The sequence below is a fragment of the Lithobates pipiens genome, unplaced genomic scaffold, assembly GCF_037356315.1.
Source record: "Lithobates pipiens isolate NorthernLeopardFrog02 unplaced genomic scaffold, aLitPip1_a1.2 Scaffold_16, whole genome shotgun sequence".
In the NCBI taxonomy this organism is placed as follows: Eukaryota; Metazoa; Chordata; class Amphibia; order Anura; family Ranidae; genus Lithobates; species Lithobates pipiens.
In genome coordinates this window covers 5,275,968-5,299,063 of record NW_027507748.1, presented here as the reverse complement: position 1 = coordinate 5,299,063, position 23,096 = coordinate 5,275,968, and positions in this window count along the sequence as shown.

Genomic DNA, 23,096 nt, shown 5'->3' with positions numbered 1-23,096 from the left:
ACCGCTATGACAGAAAAACACTATGACAGATAAACGCTATGCCAAAAAATCGCTATGACAGAAAAACGCTATGACAGAAAAACACTATGACAGAAAACACTATGACAGAAAAAACTATGACAGAAAACGCTATGACAGAAAACACTATGACAGAAAACCGCTATGACAGAAAAACACTATGACATGAAAACGCTATGACAGAAAAAACTATGACAGAAAACGCTATGACAGAAAACACTATGACAGAAAACCGCTATGACAGAAACCGCTATGACAGAAAACCGCTATGACAGAAAAACACTATGACAGAAAACGCTATGACAGGAAATGCTATGACAGAAAACCGCTATGACAGAAAACACTATGACAGAAAAAGGCTATGACAGAAAAAGGCTATGACAGAAAACCACTATGACAGAAAACCGCTATGACAGAAAAACACTATGACAGAAAACACAATGACAGAAAACGCTATGACAGAAAACACTATGACAGAAAACGCTATGACAGAAAACCGCTATGACAGAAAACACTATGACAGAAAACACTATGACAGAAAACCGCTATGACAGAAAACGCTATGACAGAAAACGCTATGACAGAAAACACTATGACAGAAAACACTATGACAGAAAACCGCTATGACAGGAAAAAATGCTGGACAGAACGCTATGACAAAAATACTAGACAGAACGCTTTGACAGAAATGCTGGACAGAACACTATGACGGAAATGCTGGACAGAACGAACGCTATGACGGAAATGCTGGACAGAACGCTATGACGGAAATACTGGACAGAACGCTATGACAGAAAACACTATGACAGAAAAAGTCTATGACAGAAAACACTATGACAGAAAAACGCTATGACAGAAAACACTATGACAGAAAACCGCTATGACAGAAAACACTATGACAGAAAACACTGACAGAAAACCGCTATGACAGGAAAAATGCTGGACAGAACGCTATGACAGAAATGCTGGACAGAACGCTATGACAGAAATGCTGGACAGAACGCTATGACAGAAATGCTGGACAGAACGCTATGACAGAAATGCTGGACAGAACGCTATGACGGAAATGCTGGACAGAACGCTATGACAGAAAACACTATGACAGAAAAAGGCTATGACAGAAAACACTATGACAGAAAAAGGCTATGACAGAAAACACTATGACAGAAAACCGCTATGACAGAAAAACACTATGACAGAAAACACTATGACAGAAAACATTATGACAGAAAACACTATGACAGAAAACCGCTATGACAGAAAACCGCTATGACAGAAAACACTATGACAGAAAAACGCTAAGACAGAAAAACGCTAAGACAGAAAAACGCTATGACAGAAAACGCTATGACAGAAAATGCTATGACAGAAAACACTATGACAGAAAACCGCTATGACAGAAAACGGCTATGACAGAAAATGCTATGACAGAAAACGCTATGACAGAAAACCGCTATGACAGAAAACACTATGACAGAAAACACTATGACAGAAAACCGCTATGACAGAAAACACTATGACAGAAAAACGCTAAGACAGAAAAACGCTAAGACAGAAAAACGCTATGACAGAAAACGCTATGACAGAAAATGCTATGACAGAAAACACTATGACAGAAAACCGCTATGACAGAAAACGGCTATGACAGAAAATGCTATGACAGAAAACGCTATGACAGAAAACCGCTATGACAGAAAACCGCTATGACAGAAACCGCTATGACAGAAAACCGCTATGACAGAAAACGCTATGACAGAAAACACTATGACAGAAAACACTATGACAGAAAACACTATGACAGAAAACCGCTATGACAGAAAATGCTATGACAGAAAACACTATGACAGAAAACACTGACAGAAAACCGCTATGGCAGGAAAAAATGCTGGACAGAACGCTATGACAAAAATACTGGACAGAACGCTATGACGGAAATGCTGGACAGAACGCTATGACAGAAAACACTATGACAGAAAACCACTATGACAGAAAACACTATGACAGAAAAAGTCTATGACAGAAAAAGTCTATGACAGAAAAAGTCTATGACAGAAAACACTATGACAGAAAAACGCTATGACAGAAAACACTATGACAGAAAACCGCTATGACAGAAAACCGCTATGACAGAAAATGTTATGACAGAAAACACTATGACAGAAAACACTGACAGAAAACCGCTATGACAGGAAAAAATGCTGGACAGAACGCTATGACAGAAATGCTGGACAGAACGCTATGACAGAAATGCTGGACAGAACGCTATGACAGAAATGCTGGACAGAACGCTATGACAGAAATGCTGGACAGAACGCTATGACGGAAATGCTGGACAAAACGCTATGACAGAAAACACTATGACAGAAAACACTGACAGAAAACCGCTATGACAGGAAAAAATGCTGGACAGAACGCTATGACAGAAATGCTGGACAGAACGCTAAGACAGAAATGCTGGACAGAACGCTATGACAGAAATGCTGGACAGAACGCTATGACAGAAATGCTGGACAGAACGCTATGACGGAAATGCTGGACAGAACGCTATGACAGAAAACATTATGACAGAAAAAGGCTATGACAGAAAAAACTATGACAGAAAAAGGCTATGACAGAAAACACTATGACAGAAAACCGCTATGACAGAAAAACACTATGACAGAAAAACACTATGACAGAAAACACTACGACAGAAAACATTATGACAGAAAACACTATGACAGAAAACCGCTATGACAGAAAACCGCTATGACAGAAAACACTATGACAGAAAAACGCTATGACAGAAAAACGCTATGACAGAAAACGCTATGACAGAAAATGCTATGACAGAAAACACTATGACAGAAAAAAGCTATGACAGAAAACCGCTATGACAGAAAACCGCTATGACAGAAAACCGCTATGACAGAAAACTCTATGACAGAAAACACTATGACAGAAAACCGCTATGACAGAAAACCGCTATGACAGAAAACGCTATGACAGAAAACACTATGACAGAAAACACTATGACAGAAAACACTATGACAGAAAACCGCTATGACAGGAAATGCTATGACAGAAAACACTATGACAGAAAACGCTGACAGAAAACCGCTATGACAGGAAAAAATGCTGGACAGAACGCTATGACAAAAATACTGGACAGAACGCTATGACAGAAATGCTGGACAGAACGCTATGACGGAAATGCTGGACAGAACGCTATGACGGAAATGCTGGACAGAACGCTATGACAGAAAACACTATGACAGAAAACCACTATGACAGAAAAAGGCTATGACAGAAAACACTATGACAGAAAACCGCTATGACAGAAAACCGCTATGACAGAAAACGCTATGACAGAAAACACTATGACAGAAAACACTATGACAGAAAACCGCTATGACAGAAAATGCTATGACAGAAAACACTATGACAGAAAACACTGACAGAAAACCGCTATGACAGGAAAAAATGCTGGACAGAACGCTATGACAAAAATACTGGACAGAACGCTATGACAGAAATGCTGGACAGAACGCTATGACGGAAATGCTGGACAGAACGCTATGACGGAAATGCTGGACAGAACGCTATGACAGAAAACACTATGACAGAAAACCACTATGACAGAAAAAGGCTATGACAGAAAACACTATGACAGAAAACCACTATGACAGAAAAAGGCTATGACAGAAAACACTATGACAGAAAACACTATGACAGAAAAACGCTATGACAGAAAACACTATGACAGAAAACACTATGACAGAAAACCGCTATGACAGAAAACCGCTATGACAGAAAACGCTATGACAGAAAACACTATGACAGAAAACACTGACAGAAAACCGCTATGAAAGGAAAAAATGCTGGACAGAACGCTATGACAGAAATGCTGGACAGAACGCTATGACAGAAATGCTGGACAGAACGCTATGACAGAAATGCTGGACAGAACGCTATGATGGAAATGCTTGACAGAACGCTATGACAGAAAACACTATGACAGAAAAAGGCTATGACAGAAAACACTATGACAGAAAAAGGCTATGACAGAAAAAGGCTATGACAGAAAAAGGCTATGACAGAAAACACTATGACAGAAAAAGGCTATGACAGAAAACACTATGACAGAAAACACTATGACAGAAAACCGCTATGACAGAAAAACACTATGACAGAAAAATGCTATGACAGAAAAACGCTATGACAGAAAAACGCTATGACAGAAAACACTATGACAGAAAACACTATGACAGAAAACACTATGACAGAAAACCGCTATGACAGAAAACCGCTATGACAGAAAACGCTATGACAGAAAACACTATGACAGAAAACACTGACAGAAAAAGGCTATGACAGAAAACACTATGACAGAAAACCGCTATGACAGAAAAACACTATGACAGAAAAACGCTATGACAGAAAAACGCTATGACAGAAAAACGCTATGACAGAAAACACTATGACAGAAAACACTATGACAAAAAACACTATGACAGAAAACACTATGACAGAAAACCGCTATGACAGAAAACCGCTATGACAGAAAACGCTATGACAGAAAACACTATGACAGAAAACACTGACAGAAAACCGCTATGACAGGAAAAAATGCTGGACAGAACGCTATGACAGAAATGCTGGACAGAACGCTATGACAGAAATGCTGGACAGAACGCTATGACAGAAATGCTGGACAGAACGCTATGATGGAAATGCTGGACAGAACGCTATGACAGAAAACACTATGACAGAAAAAGGCTATGACAGAAAAAGGCTATGACAGAAAAAGGCTATGACAGAAAACACTATGACAGAAAAAGGCTATGACAGAAAACACTATGACAGAAAACACTATGACAGAAAACCGCTATGACAGAAAAACACTATGACAGATAAACGCTATGCCAAAAAATCGCTATGACAGAAAAACGCTATGACAGAAAAACGCTATGACAGAAAACACTATGACAGAAAACACTATGACAGAAAACACTATGACAGAAAAACGCTATGACAGAAAACACTATGACAGAAAACACTATGACAGAAAAAACACTATGACAGAAAACATTATGACAGAAAACGCAAAATGCCATGATGAAAATGTCATGACAGAAACGCTGAAAATGAATGCTGATGCAGAAACGTAGAGACAGAAATCCAGGGGCAGAACGCAATGACAGCAAAACCAAGACTGAAACGCTGAGGCATAAATGCAACGTCAGAAATCCTGGGGCAGAAAGGCTATAACAGAAAATCTTAGACAGCGAAGCAACAGCAGAATCTTGGCCGGAAATGCAATGACCAAAAACACGCTGAGACTGAAAGCTGAGGCAGAAATGCAAAGACAGAAATCCTGGGGTAGAAATGCTATGACCAAAATGCTAAGACTGAATGCCATGCCAGAACATCGAGACTGAACGCCGAGCCTGAATTACTGAGACTGACGCCGAGCCAGAAAAAAGCTGGAGCAGAACACTATGACAAAAAAGCATGCAATGACAGAAAAGCTGGGGCAGAACACTATAACAGAAATACTGGGGTAGAGACGCAAAGACGGAAATGCTTGGGCAAAATGCTATGAAAGAAATTCTGGGCATCATGCTGGGGCAGACCCCTGTGACAGAAATGCTGGGGCGGACCACTGTGACAGAATCCTGGTATGAAACACTGACAGAAAAACTGGGGCAGAACACTATGACAGCAACCCTGGGGCAGAACACTATGACAGCAACCCTGGGGCAGAACACTATGACAGCAACCCTGGGCAGAAACGCTATGACCAAAATCCAGGAACAGAAAATGCTATGACAGAAATCCAGGGGCAGAAAAACGCTAAGACAGAAGTCCTGGGGCAGAATGCTAAGACAGACATGCCGGGCAGAACGCTATGACAGGAATCCCGGGGCAGGACGCTATGACAGGAATCCCGGGGCAGAACGCTATGCCAGGAATACAGGGGCAGAACGCTATGCCAGGAATCCAGAGGCAGAACGCTATGACAGGAATCCAGGGGAAGAACGCTATGACAGGAACCCGGGTCAGAAACACTATGACAGAACGCTAACCGAAAATGCTGGACAGAACGCTATCACGGAAATGCTGGACAGAACGCTATGACGGAAATGCTGGACAGAACGCTATGACAGAAATGCTGGACAGAACGCTATGACGGAAATGCTGGACAGAAGGCTATGACAGAAAACACTATGACAGAAAACACTATGACAGAAACCACTATGACAGAAAACCACTATGACAGAAAACCACTATGACAGAAAAAAGCTATGACAGAAAAAAGCTATGACAGAAAAACGCTATGACAGAAAAACGCTATGACAGAAAACCACTATGACAGAAAACCACAATGACAGAAAACCGCTATGACAGAAAAAACTATGACAGAAAACACTATGACGGAAAAACGCTATGACAGAAAAACACTATGACAGAAAAACACTATGACAGAAAACACTATGACAGAAAAACGCTATGACAGAAAACACTATGACAGAAAACACTATGACAGAAAAACGCTATGACAGAAAAAACTATGACAGGAAACACTATGACAGAAAAACGCTATGACAGAAAACCGCTATGACAGAAAACACTATGACAGAAAACACTGACAGAAAACCGCTATGACAGAAAAAACACTATGACAGAAAACGCAAAATGCCATGATGAAAATGTCATGACAGAAACACTGAAAATTAATGCTGATGCAGAAACGTAGAGACAGAAATCCAGGGGCAGAACGCAATGACAGCAAAACCAAGACTGAAACGCTGAGGCATAAATGCAACGTCAGAAATCCTGGGGCAGAAACGCTATAACAGAAAATCTTAGACAGCGAAGCAACAGCAGAATCTTGGCCGGAAATGCAATGACCAAAAACACGCTGAGACTGAACGCTGAAGCAGAAATGCAAAGACAGAAATCCTGGGGCAGAAACGCTATGACCGAAATGCTAAGACTGAATGCCATGCCAGAACATCGAGACTGAACGCCGAGCCTGAATTACTGAGACTGACGCCGAGCCAGAAAAAAGCTGGAGCAGAACACTATGACAAAAAAGCATGCAATGACAGAAAAGCTGGGGCAGAACACTATAACAGAAATACTGGGGTAGAGACGCAAAGACAGAAATGCTTGGGCAAAATGCTATGAAAGAAATTCTGGGCATCATGCTGGGGCAGACCCCTGTGACAGAAATGCTGGGGCGGACCACTGTGACAGAATCCTGGTATGAAACACTGACAGAAAAACTGGGGCAGAACACTATGACAGCAACCCTGGGGCAGAACACTATGACAGCAACCCTGGGGCAGAACACTATGACAGCAAACCTGGGGCAGAACACTATGACAGCAACCCTGGGGCAGAAACGCTATGACCAAAATCCAGGAACAGAAAATGCTATGACAGAAATCCAGGGGCAGAAAAACGCTAAGACAGAAGTCCTGGGGCAGAATTCTAAGACAGACATGCCGGGCAGAACGCTATGACAGGAATCCCGGGGCAGGACGCTATGACAGGAATCCCGGGGCAGAACGCTATGCCAGGAATACAGGGGCAGAACGCTATGCCAGGAATCCAGAGGCAGAACGCTATGATAGGAATCCAGGGGAAGAACGCTGTGACAGGAACCCGGGTCAGAAACACTATGACAGAACGCTAACCGAAAATGCTGGACAGAACGCTATCACGGAAATGCTGGACAGAACGCTATGACAGAAATGCTGGACAGAACACTATGACGGAAATGCTGGACAGAAGGCTATGACAGAAAACACTATGACAGAAAACCACTATGACAGAAAAACGCTATGACAGAAAAACGCTATGACAGAAAAACACTATGACAGAAAACACTATGACAGAAAACACCATGACAGAAAAACGCTATGACAGAAAACCGCTATGACAGAAAACACTATGACAGAAAACACTGACAGAAAACCGCTATGACAGAAAAAACACTATGACAGAAAACGCAAAATGCCATGATGAAAATGTCATGACAGAAACGCTGAAAATTAATGCTGATGCAGAAACGTAGAGACAGAAATCCAGGGGCAGAACGCAATGACAGCAAAACCAAGACTGAAACGCTGAGGCATAAATGCAACGTCAGAAATCCTGGGGCAGAAAGGCTATAACAGAAAATCTTAGACAGCGAAGCAACAGCAGAATCTTGGCCGGAAATGCAATGACCAAAAACACGCTGAGACTGAACGCTGAGGCAGAAATGCAAAGACAGAAATCCTGAGGTAGAAATGCTATGACCAAAATGCTAAGACTGAATGCCATGCCAGAACATCGAGACTGAACGCCGAGCCTGAATTACCGAGACTGACGCCGAGCCAGAAAAAAGCTGGAGCAGAACACTATGACAAAAAAGCATGCAATGACAGAAAAGCCGGGGCAGAACACTATAACAGAAATACTGGGGTAGAGACGCAAAGACGGAAATGCTTGGGCAAAATGCTATGAAAGAAATTCTGGGCATCATGCTGGGGCAGACCCCTGTGACTGAAATGCTGGGGCGGACCACTGTGACAGAATCCTGGTATGAAACACTGACAGAAAAACTGGGGCAGAACACTATGACAGCAACCCTGGGGCAGAACACTATGACAGCAACCCTGGGGCAGAACACTATGACAGCAACCCTGGGCAGAAACGCTATGACCAAAATCCAGGAACAGAAAATGCTATGACAGAAATCCGGAGGCAGAAAAACGCTAAGACAGAAGTCCTGGGGCAGAATGCTAAGACAGACATGCCGGGCAGAACGCTATGACAGGAATCCCGGGGCAGGACGCTATGACAGGAATCCCGGGGCAGAACGCTATGCCAGGAATACAGGGGCAGAACGCTATGCCAGGAATCCAGAGGCAGAACGCTATGACAGGAATCCAGGGGAAGAACGCTATGACAGGAACCCGGGTCAGAAACACTATGACAGAACGCTAACCGAAAATGCTGGACAGAACGCTATCACGGAAATGCTGGACAGAACGCTATGACAGAAATGCTGGACAGAACGCTATGACAGAAATGCTGGACAGAACGCTATGACGGAAATGCTGGACAGAAGGCTATGACAGAAAACACTATGACAGAAAACCACTATGACAGAAAACACTATGACAGAAACCACTATGACAGAAAACACTATGACAGAAAACACTATGACAGAAACCACTATGACAGAAACCACTATGACAGAAAACCACTATGACAGAAAACCACTATGACAGAAAACCACTATGACAGAAAAAAGCTATGACAGAAAAAAGCTATGACAGAAAACCGCTATGACAGAAAAACGCTATGACAGAAAAACGCTATGACAGAAAAACGCTATGACAGAAAACCACTATGACAGAAAACCACAATGACAGAAAACCGCTATGACAGAAAAAACTATGACAGAAAACACTATGACGGAAAAACACTATGACAGAAAAACACTATGACAGAAAAACACTATGACAGAAAACACTATGACAGAAAAACGCTATGACAGAAAACACTATGACAGAAAACACTATGACAGAAAACACTATGACAGAAAAACGCTATGACAGAAAAACGCTATGACAGAAAAAACTATGACAGGAAACACTATGACAGAAAAACGCTATGACAGAAAACCGCTATGACAGAAAACACTATGACAGAAAACACTGACAGAAAACCGCTATGACAGAAAAAACACTATGACAGAAAACGCAAAATGCCATGATGAAAATGTCATGACAGAAACGCTGAAAATTAATGCTGATGCAGAAACGTAGAGACAGAAATCCAGGGGCAGAACGCAATGACAGCAAAACCAAGACTGAAACGCTGAGGCATAAATGCAACGTCAGAAATCCTGGGGCAGAAACGCTATAACAGAAAATCTTAGACAGCGAAGCAACAGCAGAATCTTGGCCGGAAATGCAATGACCAAAAACACGCTGAGACTGAACGCTGAGGCAGAAATGCAAAGACAGAAATCCTGGGGCAGAAACGCTATGACCGAAATGCTAAGACTGAATGCCATGCCAGAACATCGAGACTGAACGCCGAGCCTGAATTACTGAGACTGACGCCGAGCCAGAAAAAAGCTGGAGCAGAACACTATGACAAAAAAGCATGCAATGACAGAAAAGCTGGGGCAGAACACTATAACAGAAATACTGGGGTAGAGACGCAAAGACAGAAATGCTTGGGCAAAATGCTATGAAAGAAATTCTGGGCATCATGCTGGGGCAGACCCCTGTGACAGAAATGCTGGGGCGGACCACTGTGACAGAATCCTGGTATGAAACACTGACAGAAAAACTGGGGCAGAACACTATGACAGCAACCCTGGGGCAGAACACTATGACAGCAACCCTGGGGCAGAACACTATGACAGCAACCCTGGGGCAGAAACGCTATGACCAAAATCCAGGAACAGAAAATGCTATGACAGAAATCCAGGGGCAGAAAAACGCTAAGACAGAAGTCCTGGGGCAGAATTCTAAGACAGACATGCCGGGCAGAACGCTATGACAGGAATCCCGGGGCAGGACGCTATGACAGGAATTCCGGGGAAGAACGCTATGCCAGGAATACAGGGGCAGAACGCTATGCCAGGAATACAGGGGCAGAACGCTATGCCAGGAATCCAGAGGCAGAACGCTATGACAGGAATCCAGGGGAAGAACGCTGTGACAGGAACCCGGGTCAGAAACACTATGACAGAACGCTAACCGAAAATGCTGGACAGAACGCTATCACGGAAATGCTGGACAGAACGCTATGACGGAAATGCTGGACAGAACGCTATGACAGAAATGCTGGACAGAACACTATGACGGAAATGCTGGACAGAAGGCTATGACAGAAAACACTATGACAGAAAACACTATGACAGAAAACCACTATGACAGAAAAACGCTATGACAGAAAAACGCTATGACAGAAAAACACTATGACAGAAAACACTATGACAGAAAACACTATGACAGAAAAACGCTATGACAGAAAACCGCTATGACAGAAAACACTATGACAGAAAACACTGACAGAAAACCGCTATGACAGAAAAAACACTATGACAGAAAACGCAAAATGCCATGATGAAAATGTCATGACAGAAACGCTGAAAATTAATGCTGATGCAGAAACGTAGAGACAGAAATCCAGGGGCAGAACGCAATGACAGCAAAACCAAGACTGAAACGCTGAGGCATAAATGCAACGTCAGAAATCCTGGGGCAGAAACGCTATAACAGAAAATCTTAGACAGCGAAGCAACAGCAGAATCTTGGCCGGAAATGCAATGACCAAAAAACACGCTGAGACTGAACGCTGAGGCAGAAATGCAAAGACAGAAATCCTGGGGCAGAAACGCTATGACCGAAATGCTAAGACTGAATGCCATGCCAGAACATCGAGACTGAACGCCGAGCCTGAATTACTGAGACTGACGCCGAGCCAGAAAAAAGCTGGAGCAGAACACTATGACAAAAAAGCATGCAATGACAGAAAAGCTGGGGCAGAACACTATAACAGAAATACTGGGGTAGAGACGCAAAGACAGAAATGCTTGGGCAAAATGCTATGAAAGAAATTCTGGGCATCATGCTGGGGCAGACCCCTGTGACAGAAATGCTGGGGCGGACCACTGTGACAGAATCCTGGTATGAAACACTGACAGAAAAACTGGGGCAGAACACTATGACAGCAACCCTGGGGCAGAACACTATGACAGCAACCCTGGGCAGAAACGCTATGACCAAAATCCAGGAACAGAAAATGCTATGACAGAAATCGAGGGGCAGAAAAACGCTAAGACAGAAGTCCTGGGGCAGAATGCTAAGACAGACATGCCGGGCAGAACGCTATGACAGGAATCCCGGGGCAGGACGCTATGACAGGAATCCCGGGGCAGAACGCTATGCCAGGAATACAGGGGCAGAACGCTATGCCAGGAATCCAGAGGCAGAACGCTATGACAGGAATCCAGGGGAAGAACGCTATGACAGGAACCCGGGTCAGAAACACTATGACAGAACGCTAACCGAAAATGCTGGACAGAACGCTATCACGGAAATGCTGGACAGAACGCTATGACGGAAATGCTGGACAGAACGCTATGACAGAAATGCTGGACAGAACGCTATGACGGAAATGCTGGACAGAAGGCTATGACAGAAAACACTATGACAGAAAACCACTATGACAGAAAACACTATGACAGAAAACCACTATGACAGAAAAAAGCTATGACAGAAAACACTATGACAGAAAAACGCTATGACAGAAAAACGCTATGACAGAAAACCACTATGACAGAAAACCACAATGACAGAAAACCGCTATGACAGAAAACACTATGACAGAAAACACTATGACAGAAAAACGCTATGACAGAAAAACACTATGACAGAAAACACTATGACAGAAAAACGCTATGACAGAAAACACTATGACAGAAAACACTATGACAGAAAACACTATGACAGAAAAACGCTATGACAGAAAAACGCTATGACAGAAAAAACTATGACAGGAAACACTATGACAGAAAAACGCTATGACAGAAAACGCTATGACAGAAAACAATATGACAGAAAACACTATGACAGAAAACACTATGACAGAAAAAACTATGACAGGAAACACTATGACAGAAAAACGCTATGACAGAAAAAACTATGACAGGAAACACTATGACAGAAAAACGCTATGACAGAAAACACTATGACAGAAAACACTATGACAGAAAACACTGACAGAAAACCGCTATGACAGAAAAAATGCTATGACAGAAAACACTATGACAGAAAACACTATGACAGAAAACGCAAAACGCCATGATGAAAACGTCATGACAGAAACACTGAAAATGAATGCTGATGCAGAAACGTAGAGACAGAAATCCAGGGGCAGAACGCAATGACAGAAAAACCAAGACTGAAACGCTGAGGCATAAATGCAACGCCAGAAATCCTGGGGCAGAAACGCTATAACAGAAAATCTTAGACAGCGAAGCAACAGCAGAATCTTGGCCGGAAATGCAATGACCAAAAAACACGCTGAGACTGAACGCTGAGGCAGAAATGCAAAGACAGAAATCCTGGGGTAGAAATGCTATGACCAAAATGCTAAGACTGAATGCCATGCCAGAACATCGAGACTGAACGCCGAGCCTGAATTACTGAGACTGACGCCGAGCCAGAAAAAAGCTGGAGCAGAACACTATGACAAAAAAGCACGCAATGACAGAAAAGCTGGGGCAGAACACTATAACAGAAATACTGGGGTAGAGACGCAAAGACAGAAATGCTTGGGCAAAATGCTATGAAAGAAATTCTGGGCATCATGCTGGGGCAGACCCCTGTGACAGAAATGCTGGGGCGCACCACTGTGACAGAATCCTGGTATGAAACACTGACAGAAAAACTGGGGCAGAACACTATGACAGCAACCCTGGGGCAGAACACTATGACAGCAACCCTGGGGCAGAACACTATGACAGCAACCCTGGGGCAGAACACTATGACAGCAACCCTGGGGCAGAAACGCTATGACCAAAATCCAGGAACAGAAAATGCTATGACAGAAATCCAGGGGCAGAAAAACGCTAAGACAGAAGTCCTGGGGCAGAATGCTAAGACAGACATGCCGGGCAGAACGCTATGACAGGAATCCCGGGGCAGGACGCTATGACAGGAATCCCGGGGCAGAACGCTATGCCAGGAATACAGGGGAAGAACGCTATGCCAGGAATCCAGAAGCAGAACGCTATGACAGGAATCCAGGGGAAGAACGCTATGACAGGAACCCGGGTCAGAAACACTATGACAGAACGCTAACCGAAAATGCTGGACAGAACGCTATCACGGAAATGCTGTACAGAACGCTATGACGGAAATGCTGGACAGAACGCTATGACAGAAATGCTGGACAGAACACTATGACGGAAATGCTGGACAGAAGGCTATGACAGAAAACACTATGACAGAAAACCACTATGACAGAAAACACTATGACAGAAAAACGCTATGACAGAAAACACTATGACAGAAAACACTATGACAGAAAAACGCTATGACAGAAAAACACTATGACAGAAAAACGCTATGACAGAAAAAACTATGACAGAAAACACTATGACAGAAAACACTATGACAGAAAACACTGACAGAAAACCGCTATGACAGAAAAAACGCTATGACAGAAAACACTATGACAGAAAACACTATGACAGAAAAACGCTATGACAGAAAACCGCTATGACAGAAAACACTATGACAGAAAACACTGACAGAAAACCGCTATGACAGAAAAAACACTATGACAGAAAACGCAAAATGCCATGATGAAAATGTCATGACAGAAACGCTGAAAATTAATGCTGATGCAGAAACGTAGAGACAGAAATCCAGGGGCAGAACGCAATGACAGCAAAACCAAGACTGAAACGCTGAGGCATAAATGCAACGTCAGAAATCCTGGGGCAGAAACGCTATAACAGAAAATCTTAGACAGCGAAGCAACAGCAGAATCTTGGCCGGAAATGCAATGACCAAAAAACACGCTGAGACTGAACGCTGAGGCAGAAATGCAAAGACAGAAATCCTGGGGCAGAAACGCTATGACCGAAATGCTAAGACTGAATGCCATGCCAGAACATCGAGACTGAACGCCGAGCCTGAATTACTGAGACTGACGCCGAGCCAGAAAAAAGCTGGAGCAGAACACTATGACAAAAAAGCATGCAATGACAGAAAAGCTGGGGCAGAACACTATAACAGAAATACTGGGGTAGAGACGCAAAGACAGAAATGCTTGGGCAAAATGCTATGAAAGAAATTCTGGGCATCATGCTGGGGCAGACCCCTGTGACAGAAATGCTGGGGCGGACCACTGTGACAGAATCCTGGTATGAAACACTGACAGAAAAACTGGGGCAGAACACTATGACAGCAACCCTGGGGCAGAACACTATGACAGCAACCCTGGGCAGAAACGCTATGACCAAAATCCAGGAACAGAAAATGCTATGACAGAAATCGAGGGGCAGAAAAACGCTAAGATAGAAGTCCTGGGGCAGAATGCTAAGACAGACATGCCGGGCAGAACGCTATGACAGGAATCCCGGGGCAGGACGCTATGACAGGAATCCCGGGGCAGAACGCTATGCCAGGAATACAGGGGCAGAACGCTATGCCAGGAATCCAGAGGCAGAACGCTATGACAGGAATCCAGGGGAAGAACGCTATGACAGGAACCCGGGTCAGAAACACTATGACAGAACGCTAACCGAAAATGCTGGACAGAACGCTATCACGGAAATGCTGGACAGAACGCTATGACGGAAATGCTGGACAGAACGCTATGACAGAAATGCTGGACAGAACGCTATGACGGAAATGCTGGACAGAAGGCTATGACAGAAATCACTATGACAGAAAACCACTATGACAGAAAACCACTATGACAGAAAACACTATGACAGAAAACCACTATGACAGAAAAAAGCAATGACAGAAAACACTATGACAGAAAAACGCTATGACAGAAAAACGCTATGACAGAAAACCACTATGACAGAAAACCACTATGACAGAAAACCACAATGACAGAAAATCGCTATGACAGAAAACACTATGACAGAAAAACGCTATGACAGAAAAACACTATGACAGAAAACACTATGACAGAAAAACGCTATGACAGAAAACACTATGACAGAAAACACTATGACAGAAAACACTATGACAGAAAACACTATGACAGAAAAACGCTATGACAGAAAAACGCTATGACAGAAAAAACTATGACAGGAAACACTATGACAGAAAAACGCTATGACAGAAAACGCTATGACAGAAAACACTATGACAGAAAACACTATGACAGAAAACACTGACAGAAAACCGCTATGACAGAAAAAATGCTATGACAGAAAACACTATGACAGAAAACACTATGACAGAAAACGCAAAACGCCATGATGAAAACGTCATGACAGAAACGCTGAAAATGAATGCTGATGCAGAAACGTAGAGACAGAAATCCAGGGGCAGAACGCAATGACAGAAAAACCAAGACTGAAACGCTGAGGCATAAATGCAACGCCAGAAATCCTGGGGCAGAAACGCTATAACAGAAAATCTTAGACAGCGAAGCAACAGCAGAATCTTGGCCGGAAATGCAATGACCAAAAAACACGCTGAGACTGAACGCTGAGGCAGAAATGCAAAGACAGAAATCCTGGGGTAGAAATGCTATGACCAAAATGCTAAGACTGAATGCCATGCCAGAACATCGAGACTGAACGCCGAGCCTGAATTACTGAGACTGACGCCGAGCCAGAAAAAAGCTGGAGCAGAACACTATGACAAAAAAGCACGCAATGACAGAAAAGCTGGGGCAGAACACTATAACAGAAATACTGGGGTAGAGACGCAAAGACAGAAATGCTTGGGCAAAATGCTATGAAAGAAATTCTGGGCATCATGCTGGGGCAGACCCCTGTGACAGAAATGCTGGGGCGGACCACTGTGACAGAATCCTGGTATGAAACACTGACAGAAAAACTGGGGCAGAACACTATGACAGCAACCCTGGGGCAGAACACTATGACAGCAACCCTGGGGCAGAACACTATGACAGCAACCCTGGGGCAGAAACGCTATGACCAAAATCCAGGAACAGAAAATGCTATGACAGAAATCCAGGGGCAGAAAAACGCTAAGACAGAAGTCCTGGGGCAGAATTCTAAGACAGACATGCCGGGCAGAACGCTATGACAGGAATCCCGGGGCAGGACGCTATGACAGGAATTCCGGGGAAGAACGCTATGCCAGGAATACAGGGGCAGAACGCTATGCCAGGAATACAGGGGCAGAACGCTATGCCAGGAATCCAGAGGCAGAACGCTATGACAGGAATCCAGGGGAAGAACGCTGTGACAGGAACCCGGGTCAGAAACACTATGACAGAACGCTAACCGAAAATGCTGGACAGAACGCTATCACGGAAATGCTGGACAGAACGCTATGACGGAAATGCTGGACAGAACGCTATGACAGAAATGCTGGACAGAACACTATGACGGAAATGCTGGACAGAAGGCTATGACAGAAAACACTATGACAGAAAACACTATGACAGAAAACCACTATGACAGAAAAACGCTATGACAGAAAAACGCTATGACAGAAAAACACTATGACAGAAAACACTATGACAGAAAACACTATGACAGAAAAACGCTATGACAGAAAACCGCTATGACAGAAAACACTATGACAGAAAACACTGACAGAAAACCGCTATGACAGAAAAAACACTATGACAGAAAACGCAAAATGCCATGATGAAAATGTCATGACAGAAACGCTGAAAATTAATGCTGATGCAGAAACGTAGAGACAGAAATCCAGGGGCAGAACGCAATGACAGCAAAACCAAGACTGAAACGCTGAGGCATAAATGCAACGTCAGAAATCCTGGGGCAGAAACGCTATAACAGAAAATCTTAGACAGCGAAGCAACAGCAGAATCTTGGCCGGAAATGCAATGACCAAAAAACACGCTGAGACTGAACGCTGAGGCAGAAATGCAAAGACAGAAATCCTGGGGCAGAAACGCTATGACCGAAATGCTAAGACTGAATGCCATGCCAGAACATCGAGACTGAACGCCGAGCCTGAATTACTGAGACTGACGCCGAGCCAGAAAAAAGCTGGAGCAGAACACTATGACAAAAAAGCATGCAATGACAGAAAAGCTGGGGCAGAACACTATAACAGAAATACTGGGGTAGAGACGCAAAGACAGAAATGCTTGGGCAAAATGCTATGAAAGAAATTCTGGGCATCATGCTGGGGCAGACCCCTGTGACAGAAATGCTGGGGCGGACCACTGTGACAGAATCCTGGTATGAAACACTGACAGAAAAACTGGGGCAGAACACTATGACAGCAACCCTGGGGCAGAACACTATGACAGCAACCCTGGGCAGAAACGCTATGACCAAAATCCAGGAACAGAAAATGCTATGACAGAAATCGAGGGGCAGAAAAACGCTAAGACAGAAGTCCTGGGGCAGAATGCTAAGACAGACATGCCGGGCAGAACGCTATGACAGGAATCCCGGGGCAGGACGCTATGACAGGAATCCCGGGGCAGAACGCTATGCCAGGAATACAGGGGCAGAACGCTATGCCAGGAATCCAGAGGCAGAACGCTATGACAGGAATCCAGGGGAAGAACGCTATGACAGGAACCCGGGTCAGAAACACAATGACAGAACGCTAACCGAAAATGCTGGACAGAACGCTATCACGGAAATGCTGGACAGAACGCTATGACGGAAATGCTGGACAGAACGCTATGACAGAAATGCTGGACAGAACGCTATGACGGAAATGCTGGACAGAAGGCTATGACAGAAAACACTATGACAGAAAACCACTATGACAGAAAACACTATGACAGAAAACCACTATGACAGAAAAAAGCTATGACAGAAAACACTATGACAGAAAAACGCTATGACAGAAAAACGCTATGACAGAAAACCACTATGACAGAAAACCACAATGACAGAAAACCGCTATGACAGAAAACACTATGACAGAAAACACTATGACAGAAAAACGCTATGACAGAAAAACACTATGACAGAAAACACTATGACAGAAAAACGCTATGACAGAAAACACTATGACAGAAAACACTATGACAGAAAACACTATGACAGAAAAACGCTATGACAGAAAAACGCTATGACAGAAAAAACTATGACAGGAAACACTATGACAGAAAAACGCTATGACAGAAAACGCTATGACAGAAAACAATATGACAGAAAACACTATGACAGAAAACACTATGACAGAAAAAACTATGACAGGAAACACTATGACAGAAAAACGCTATGACAGAAAAAACTATGACAGGAAACACTATGACAGAAAAACGCTATGACAGAAAACACTATGACAGAAAACACTATGACAGAAAACACTGACAGAAAACCGCTATGACAGAAAAAATGCTATGACAGAAAACACTATGACAGAAAACACTATGACAGAAAACGCAAAACGCCATGATGAAAACGTCATGACAGAAACACTGAAAATGAATGCTGATGCAGAAACGTAGAGACAGAAATCCAGGGGCAGAACGCAATGACAGAAAAACCAAGACTGAAACGCTGAGGCATAAATGCAACGCCAGAAATCCTGGGGCAGAAACGCTATAACAGAAAATCTTAGACAGCGAAGCAACAGCAGAATCTTGGCCGGAAATGCAATGACCAAAAAACACGCTGAGACTGAACGCTGAGGCAGAAATGCAAAGACAGAAATCCTGGGGTAGAAATGCTATGACCAAAATGCTAAGACTGAATGCCATGCCAGAACATCGAGACTGAACGCCGAGCCTGAATTACTGAGACTGACGCCGAGCCAGAAAAAAGCTGGAGCAGAACACTATGACAAAAAAGCACGCAATGACAGAAAAGCTGGGGCAGAACACTATAACAGAAATACTGGGGTAGAGACGCAAAGACAGAAATGCTTGGGCAAAATGCTATGAAAGAAATTCTGGGCATCATGCTGGGGCAGACCCCTGTGACAGAAATGCTGGGGCGCACCACTGTGACAGAATCCTGGTATGAAACACTGACAGAAAAACTGGGGCAGAACACTATGACAGCAACCCTGGGGCAGAACACTATGACAGCAACCCTGGGGCAGAACACTATGACAGCAACCCTGGGGCAGAACACTATGACAGCAACCCTGGGGCAGAAACGCTATGACCAAAATCCAGGAACAGAAAATGCTATGACAGAAATCCAGGGGCAGAAAAACGCTAAGACAGAAGTCCTGGGGCAGAATGCTAAGACAGACATGCCGGGCAGAACGCTATGACAGGAATCCCGGGGCAGGACGCTATGACAGGAATCCCGGGGCAGAACGCTATGCCAGGAATACAGGGGAAGAACGCTATGCCAGGAATCCAGAAGCAGAACGCTATGACAGGAATCCAGGGGAAGAACGCTATGACAGGAACCCGGGTCAGAAACACTATGACAGAACGCTAACCGAAAATGCTGGACAGAACGCTATCACGGAAATGCTGTACAGAACGCTATGACGGAAATGCTGGACAGAACGCTATGACAGAAATGCTGGACAGAACACTATGACGGAAATGCTGGACAGAAGGCTATGACAGAAAACACTATGACAGAAAACCACTATGACAGAAAACACTATGACAGAAAAACGCTATGACAGAAAACACTATGACAGAAAACACTATGACAGAAAAACGCTATGACAGAAAAACACTATGACAGAAAAACGCTATGACAGAAAAAACTATGACAGAAAACACTATGACAGAAAACACTATGACAGAAAACACTGACAGAAAACCGCTATGACAGAAAAAACGCTATGACAGAAAACACTATGACAGAAAACACTATGACAGAAAAACGCTATGACAGAAAACCGCTATGACAGAAAACACTATGACAGAAAACACTGACAGAAAACCGCTATGACAGAAAAAACACTATGACAGAAAACGCAAAATGCCATGATGAAAATGTCATGACAGAAACGCTGAAAATTAATGCTGATGCAGAAACGTAGAGACAGAAATCCAGGGGCAGAACGCAATGACAGCAAAACCAAGACTGAAACGCTGAGGCATAAATGCAACGTCAGAAATCCTGGGGCAGAAACGCTATAACAGAAAATCTTAGACAGCGAAGCAACAGCAGAATCTTGGCCGGAAATGCAATGACCAAAAAACACGCTGAGACTGAACGCTGAGGCAGAAATGCAAAGACAGAAATCCTGGGGCAGAAACGCTATGACCGAAATGCTAAGACTGAATGCCATGCCAGAACATCGAGACTGAACGCCGAGCCTGAATTACTGAGACTGACGCCGAGCCAGAAAAAAGCTGGAGCAGAACACTATGACAAAAAAGCATGCAATGACAGAAAAGCTGGGGCAGAACACTATAACAGAAATACTGGGGTAGAGACGCAAAGACAGAAATGCTTGGGCAAAATGCTATGAAAGAAATTCTGGGCATCATGCTGGGGCAGACCCCTGTGACAGAAATGCTGGGGCGGACCACTGTGACAGAATCCTGGTATGAAACACTGACAGAAAAACTGGGGCAGAACACTATGACAGCAACCCTGGGGCAGAACACTATGACAGCAACCCTGGGCAGAAACGCTATGACCAAAATCCAGGAACAGAAAATGCTATGACAGAAATCGAGGGGCAGAAAAACGCTAAGATAGAAGTCCTGGGGCAGAATGCTAAGACAGACATGCCGGGCAGAACGCTATGACAGGAATCCCGGGGCAGGACGCTATGACAGGAATCCCGGGGCAGAACGCTATGCCAGGAATACAGGGGCAGAACGCTATGCCAGGAATCCAGAGGCAGAACGCTATGACAGGAATCCAGGGGAAGAACGCTATGACAGGAACCCGGGTCAGAAACACTATGACAGAACGCTAACCGAAAATGCTGGACAGAACGCTATCACGGAAATGCTGGACAGAACGCTATGACGGAAATGCTGGACAGAACGCTATGACAGAAATGCTGGACAGAACGCTATGACGGAAATGCTGGACAGAAGGCTATGACAGAAATCACTATGACAGAAAACCACTATGACAGAAAACCACTATGACAGAAAACACTATGACAGAAAACCACTATGACAGAAAAAAGCAATGACAGAAAACACTATGACAGAAAAACGCTATGACAGAAAAACGCTATGACAGAAAACCACTATGACAGAAAACCACTATGACAGAAAACCACAATGACAGAAAATCGCTATGACAGAAAACACTATGACAGAAAAACGCTATGACAGAAAAACACTATGACAGAAAACACTATGACAGAAAAACGCTATGACAGAAAACACTATGACAGAAAACACTATGACAGAAAACACTATGACAGAAAACACTATGACAGAAAAACGCTATGACAGAAAAACGCTATGACAGAAAAAACTATGACAGGAAACACTATGACAGAAAAACGCTATGACAGAAAACGCTATGACAGAAAACACTATGACAGAAAACACTATGACAGAAAACACTGACAGAAAACCGCTATGACAGAAAAAATGCTATGACAGAAAACACTATGACAGAAAACACTATGACAGAAAACGCAAAACGCCATGATGAAAACGTCATGACAGAAACGCTGAAAATGAATGCTGATGCAGAAACGTAGAGACAGAAATCCAGGGGCAGAACGCAATGACAGAAAAACCAAGACTGAAACGCTGAGGCATAAATGCAACGCCAGAAATCCTGGGGCAGAAACGCTATAACAGAAAATCTTAGACAGCGAAGCAACAGCAGAATCTTGGCCGGAAATGCAATGACCAAAAAACACGCTGAGACTGAACGCTGAGGCAGAAATGCAAAGACAGAAATCCTGGGGTAGAAATGCTATGACCAAAATGCTAAGACTGAATGCCATGCCAGAACATCGAGACTGAACGCCGAGCCTGAATTACTGAGACTGACGCCGAGCCAGAAAAAAGCTGGAGCAGAACACTATGACAAAAAAGCACGCAATGACAGAAAAGCTGGGGCAGAACACTATAACAGAAATACTGGGGTAGAGACGCAAAGACAGAAATGCTTGGGCAAAATGCTATGAAAGAAATTCTGGGCATCATGCTGGGGCAGACCCCTGTGACAGAAATGCTGGGGCGGACCACTGTGACAGAATCCTGGTATGAAACACTGACAGAAAAACTGGGGCAGAACACTATGACAGCAACCCTGGGGCAGAACACTATGACAGCAACCCTGGGCAGAAACGCTATGACCAAAATCCAGGAACAGAAAATGCTATGACAGAAATCGAGGGGCAGAAAAACGCTAAGACAGAAGTCCTGGGGCAGAATGCTAAGACAGACATGCCGGGCAGAACGCTATGACAGGAATCCCGGGGCAGGACGCTATGACAGGAATCCCGGGGCAG